The 7,167-nt window shown below is 41.0% G+C and overlaps 1 long non-coding RNA gene across 1 annotated transcript; it reads left to right on the top strand.

Moving 5' to 3' along the window:
• Nucleotides 1-479: 479 nt before the first annotated feature.
• LOC106571581 (uncharacterized) lies at nucleotides 480-6,178 on the top strand. Its single transcript, XR_001320945.2, has 3 exons — nucleotides 480-1,571; nucleotides 4,581-4,644; nucleotides 5,075-6,178. It is a non-coding gene; the product is annotated as an uncharacterized lncRNA (long non-coding RNA).
• Nucleotides 6,179-7,167: the final 989 nt, after the last annotated feature.

Raw genomic sequence — 7,167 nt, 5'->3', positions numbered from 1 at the left:
AGCTCTGACAAATTGAAAACCCTAGTCTTTGGCGACTCCATTACCCGCAGTATTAGACTTAAAACTAATCATCCAGCGATCATACACTGTTTACCAGGGGGCAGGGCTACCGACGTTAAGGCTAATCTAAAGACGGTGCTGGCTAAAGCTAAAACTGGCGAGTATAGAGATATTGTTATCCACGTCGGCACCAACGATGTTAGGATGAAACAGTCAGAGGTCACCAAGCGCAACATAGCTTCAGCGTGTAAATCAGCTAGAAAGATGTGTAGGCATCGATTAATTGTCTCTGGCCCCCTCCCAGTTAGGGGGAGTGATGAGCTCTACAGCAGAGTCTCACAACTCAATCGCTGGTTGAAAACTGTTTTCTGCCCCTCCCAAAAGATAGAATTTGTAGATAATTGGCACTCTTTCTGGGACTCACCCACAAACAGGACCAAGTCTCACATGCTTTGCTTGCTGTTTGGGGTTTTAGGCTGGGTTTCTGTACAGCACTTTGAGATATCAGCTGATGTACGAAGGGCTATATAAAAATACATTTGATTTGATTTGATTAATAGGAGTGGAATTAAAATTAAAATGGATCGAATTACAGGGGTTTTCACCTCATTGCCACTGCCCACTGCTGAACCACTCCATAACACCACTGGATATCATAAGGTGAATGCACCATTTTGTAAGTCGCTCTGGATAAGAGCGTCTGCTAAATGACTTAAATGTAAATGTAAATAACAAAGGTCAACTGCTGTATGTACAGTATGTCAAACGGACACCAAAAACTTTGACATTGATCCACATCTCTTTTTCTGGTCACCCCAATAATTCTTCAATGTGGAATTGGAATCCTTGATTACAGTGTAGAAAGCAGATAACACCCAATAGTGGAGTCACAGAGAGAGACTGTCTGGGAACCATATTTGGTGATATGATTTGAGATCTGACTGTGTGCCTTATTATTGTGATAGTAAGGAATGCATTACTTTTTGCTATCACTATGCAGCCAGCTGTTGGATGCAGATTTATTTCAGTCCTAGAACAAGAGCAGCAGTGGAGAGTTTGTTTTTGGAAACACACATTTATACACACACACAAACGCACAAAGCATATACTCACTACTACCATGTTTTAACTACCAGTCATACGTAACATAAACACACAGAGCACACATTCCCCCCCCCTTTCCCACTCTCACATTCTTTTTTATCATCCTCTCTTTCACACACACGCATACACGCACGCACACAGTAATTATGTAATGGCTCTGGAAAGGGGGGTGAAATATTTTGGCTGCGGATTATGCTCCACGTGCATCATCAAGATGTTTCCTGGTTGTGGTTCAGGTATTGGCTGCTAAGGCTGATCTGAATGATGAATGGGACTTAATTTGGCAGACTATGGGAGAAGTAGTAACGATCCAATATTCCCCTCTGATTTAACTCACTTCTCTTCTACAAAATGCCTAGCAGACTCAGTTTCTAGTGTCTAATGCTTATATCCCCCATCCTCTCTCCCTCATGCCCTACAGCAGGTGTCAGGCGATCACCAGGGAAACAAGTGCAAACAAAGTAAAGGTACAGTATTTAGCAGTGCAGTGCTCTCACCTTGTGTCTGAGGGCTCACTAACCGAACAGAGCTTTGGATGCTTTTGGCAGTTCCTTCACATTTTATATGATTTGGAGGGTTGTGATTGAGAGGGGTTCAAATACTTATTTCCCTCATTAAAATGCAAATTATTTTATAACATTTTTGACATGTGTTTTTCTGGATTTTGTTGTTGTTATTCTGTCTCTCACTGTTCAAATAAACCTACCATTAAAATTATAGACTGATCATTTCTTTGTCAGTGGGCAAACATACAAAATCAGCAGGGGATCAAATACTTTTTTCCCTCACTGTATGTTTGTCAGTAGTTCAGCTGATATGATATGGAGGGTTATATGTGTGTCAGTAGTTCAGCTGATATGATATGGAGGGTTATATGTGTCAGTAGTTTAGCTGATATGATATGGAGGGTTATATGTGTCAGTAGTTCAGCTGATGTGATTTGGAGGGTTATATGTTTGTCAGTAGTTCAGCTGATATGATATGGAGGGTTATATGTGTGTCAGTAGTTCAGCTGATATGATATGGAGGGTTATATGTGTGTCAGTAGTTCAGCTGATATGATATGGAGGGTTATATGTTTGTCAGTAGTTCAGCTGATATGATATGGAGGCTTATATGTGTGTCAGTAGTTCAGCTGATATGATATGGAGGGTTATATGTGTCAGTAGTTCAGCTGATGTGATTTGGAGGGTTATATGTTTGTCAGTAGTTCAGCTGATATGATATGGAGGGTTATATGTGTGTCAGTAGTTCAGCTGATATGATATGGAGGGTTATATGTTTGTCAGTAGTTCAGCTGATATGATATGGAGGGTTATATGTGTGTCAGTAGTTCAGCTGATATGATATGGAGGGTTATATGTGTCAGTAGTTCAGCTGATGTGATTTGGAGAGTTATATGTTTGTCAGTAGTTCAGTTGATATGATGAGTCATTTGTCTGTATGTGTGAGTGGCCCTTGCTGAGCAACGTCAGTCTCCCGCAAAGAGCAGTCATTATACAGCAGATGGCTCAGTAGATTCTTCAAGGTTTTTCATTCTCTATTTGCCCACACACAACAGGCTCCTCTACAGGCTACACAAGGATATGTAATTGTTTAGTGTAATTTTACAAAACAAATATGCCGTTGATTGGTATTTCATAATTTTTTATTATAGACAATAGGCCACACAAGTACATATGCTCACAAACAGGCACACGCGCACCCATACACACACACACACGCGCACCCACACACAGACACACACACACACACACACACACAAAGTCCCTTCAGACAGAATAAGAGAGAGAGACAGAAAGCATACAGTGAGGGGAAAAAAGAGGGGGTGAAAGGAGGAGGACTAGAGCCAACAGGAAACAGCTTTGTGACAGTTGTGAAGAGCAGCAGTTTCACTCCAGTGCTCGGTGAAGTCACAGAAACAACCTTTGATCCCACAGCATACATGACCTGAACTATCTGATCTTTAAAGCAAAGAGAAGCATGTCAATACACACACGTGTTCAATCAAAACGACTGTCGTAGAATGGCACTAACATGGTTTAGTGTCCTTCTACTGTATAAAGATTTACTTAATAACCCTGAAACAAGAGAGAGTATGCTGCAGTGGAAATGACTGCCTTGAAATGATAAAACTGTGTGTTAATGTGTTAATCTGTGAACGTGTCTGGAATTAAAAATCTGGGGTCTTCAATGTGACCATTTACCATATTGACAACTAGGGGAAAGTAAGAGCTGCCAATGTGATGGGGGCAATGAGCTCACACACTGAGACAGACAAATATCCTTGTGGTTAAAAAGGACCTGTGGCTAGCCAACAAACTCTCCATAACATGTTTCCATAACAGACAACAGATATCAACTACTAATACACAGTAGTTAGTTACATAACAAAAACAAGACATAAGATATTTCTTACTCTGCGTTGAAGATACTGTATCTAAGTGACCTCAGAAAGGTTCTCTACCTCTCAACAAAGACGTCACAGCACTGTTGCATTCCATCTAGGAAAACAGACAGTATTGGATGGAATGTAAGACAAGGAAAGCAACTGCCCTCCCCTGAGTCATCACCAGCCATGCCTGTGGGACAACAACTGCAGACTAGGCTAGAGTCAGCTGGGAGAAACAGACTGGGGGCTGTGTGTGTCCAGGCTATTTAAGGATGCAGTGTTTATTTGAGGGTCTGTCTGCAGCAGGGTGTTGTGTGTGTGTGTGTGTGTGTGTGTGTGTGTGTGTGTGTGTGTGTGTGTGTGGATAGACCACAGGGAAAGCGACATTTAGAGTAATTGACTTCCTGTTCTCAGTCCCACAGTATCAATAATTTCATTCATAGTGAATAGGAGCCTCCATCGCTATAATGGCACAGATCTGAGAACAACAATAATAGTCACTTCAGTTGGTCTTTGAGTGTATTAGTGTTATTGGGATGAAGGGGATCGCTGTAAATATGATATAGCATAATATGATAACTTTATTAATTGGTCTCACTTCACATATTGATTTATGTCATACTATGTACAAGCCCTCCTCCTGACTCCACTCATTATCCCGCGCTTCTATTGAGTATTGAACACTGGCTAGTCAACCAAGGGTCAATGTGTGAGTGTGTGTACGTGTACGTTTGCAGAGGATTTTAGTTGGCTGATTACGCCATTCCACATGGTTTTGCTGACGTGGCAGAATTCCTCTTAAACTCATTCCGCATAATTGCAGTCGCTTTGCCAATTAACAAACACAAAACTGGACTGATATATTGGATCTGGATCGAGTAATTCCTAAATGTGGCTTTGATTGTTTTATTTTCAGAAGTACTCAAGTAGATTAGAGAATGTCTGTCTTTTAGTAGAAGGAAGGGTTGTTATCATAGTACTGTCTCTGGACCTCACAGGAGCCTTATTCCAATTCTCCTCTTTGGCTCATTTCCTCTGTAGCATTGGATTGATCCAATGTTTTATACTGTACCCTACACTGCAGGTACACCTGGACCATGCCAGGTGGAGAATCAAGACTGGGCTCCCTTAGGACCAACATAAAAACTGTGAGTGACGCTTCCTGTGAAACTGCATAGGGGAACAGTAAACACATAATTCCTTTTATATTTGGAACCTATAACAACACTTCAAAGATATATCTGTCCTTCCTCCCTTCCCTGGAAGTAATCACTCAGCATGATTGGCTAAGCATTGTGTTCACCTAACCAATCGAGTGATCAGTGACTGCACAGCGGCGTTTACACAGGCAGACCAATTCTGATATTTTTTTTTCACTAATTGGTATTGTGACCAATCAGATAAGCTCTGAAAAAGATCTGATGTGAAAAGATTTGAAGTGATTGGTCAAAAGACCAATTTGTGGAAGAAATATCAGAATTGGGCTGCGTGTGTAAACGCAGCCCAAGGAAGCTAGAAAGGAAAGGTACATTTTGTAAGAATATGAACAGGACTCCGATTCCTCTCACATTCATTTAGGTCTGGCAGCTCGCATCACATCCTGTTTTAGAGGGCCAAGGGATGCATCCTCGCCTCAACATACTGCCACCAGATGCACTACGTCCTCTCAGCCCTGTATAATTGTTAGCATATGGTCAAAGGGAAAAGCTCTCTGTGACATTTTCTAAAGAGGCTAGTTGCAGCCTCAAGGCTAAGCGACTCTGTTAAAGCACAGCATGGTTGTTTTATAGAGCTGTGTAAAGCATCCACAGCTGACCAGACTGTGTGTGTGTGTGTCTCATTAGACTAAAGTGGCTTCCTGTCTTTCATCTGCAGAAATATTTCACCTATCTTGTGACTTTACCGTCCGATTCCACGCTCAAGGCTACGGATAATGGAAAGGAAATGAGGAGAAAGGAGTTAATTTAGAGTTTTCAGGGTACTAGCTTAGTTCTTGTCTAATAGGTTAGACAGTAAGATGCTGTCTGCTGTTGCTCCTGAACAGGATGTCAGGGGAGTAGAGGAGGCAGATAATGACTATTCATTGATCAGACTACCTGAAGGTGGAGTCTCGGTATATGTGCTTGTCACCATACAATAGGCCTTCCTTCCCACTGATTCTGATACTGAGTTCTTTCTGTTTTACACATCAGATTGGTGCGTGTCTCTAAGAATGATAGATTCAAAGGTTGGGACATAATCGAAAGGGATACACATAGGCCTACTCTGTAAAAATATATAATAGCCAACTGTAATCTCTAACCTCTAACTTCCCTAATGTCAAACTTGAAGCAAGGGAATAACAATGATACATGTAAAGCGTTTATTTTTCATCATCCGTTACCCTCAAATGTTTACAATGGAATATTTGGAGATCCAGAGACCTAGTTTACATCCAACTCTCACTGTCCACACAGTGTTGGTGGTCCTCAAAGTGTTTTAGAGAACTTGTCGGGACGCCACAACCAGTTTATGCTACGCCCTGGTAGACGTGGTACATATTTACATGATCCACTTCAAACACACATGCAAACAGATGTGTACAGGCACGTCTATACTAACGAAGAGTTCATCCAAACTCATTGAATACAATCTTGATGTGTTTGCTGTTTGATGCAATGGAATAAATCAAGGTTAAATTCAGTGAATGGGAGTTTAATTTCATTATGTCACTGTTCCAAGGACCCAACACTGACAACACTTCTCCTTTCACTTTGAGTTGAGAATTCCAGTTCCTTATTCTATAGAAAGACACAAACTAGAGCTCTGGGTATACAAAAGTATAGAAAGGTATACAAATGCAACCTTGAAGGGGTTTAGCTAAAAGATTCAGAAAAGAAAAGTGCTTGTGTATTAAACAGAATTCCGTAGGTGTGTCTTGTCTCAACTGCTGCTTTGTTAATGCTAGTGTGGGGTTGGGTTCATGTGGGTGTGGGTTTGTGTGTCTGTCGGTTCACAGGTAGGCTTTAGATGTGCAAATAAACCTGATGAATGTCATTAACACTTATTTGTCAGTACAATGAACACAACAAACATCCCCTTAACCCGTATTTTTGGATTGTACATTTGTACTCCAGTTCAATATAATAAATCATTAATAACCAAAGTAACACTGCATATGTGGTTGCGATGTCTATGAATGAACAGTTCTGTTTTGTTCAAGAAAGAATTGTTGAGTGTGTGTGTGCGTGCGTGCGTGTGGTTCAACACAGCAGCAGTAATATTAATATCAAGGAGGAGGCCTGAGTAAACAAATTACAGGGAACTTGTAACAAGGTCCATTTAAACCGTATTGTTTGAGTTCACCCCCTCCAAACGAACGCATTAGATCGGTCCAACCCTACCCTGCGGCAGACAATGGTTTGGCTCAGGGCTAAATCCACCCAGCAAAACCCAAGCAGGTTTGTCTTTACTAACTACATACAGTTGAAGTCGGAAGTTTACATACACTTAGGTTGGAGTCATTAAAACTTGTTTTTCCACCACTCCACAAATTTCTTGTTAACAAACTATAGTTTTGGCAAGTCGGTTAGGACATCTACTTTCTACATTACACAAGTAATTTTTCCAACAATTCTTTACTGACAGATTATTTCACTTATAATTCACTGTATCACAATTCCAGTGGGTCA

This window comes from Salmo salar, chromosome ssa15 (genome assembly GCF_905237065.1).
Source record: "Salmo salar chromosome ssa15, Ssal_v3.1, whole genome shotgun sequence".
Taxonomy (NCBI): domain Eukaryota; kingdom Metazoa; phylum Chordata; class Actinopteri; order Salmoniformes; family Salmonidae; genus Salmo; species Salmo salar.
Note: the sequence above shows the minus strand (reverse complement) of the source record. Positions and strands in the feature narration are given on the sequence as shown.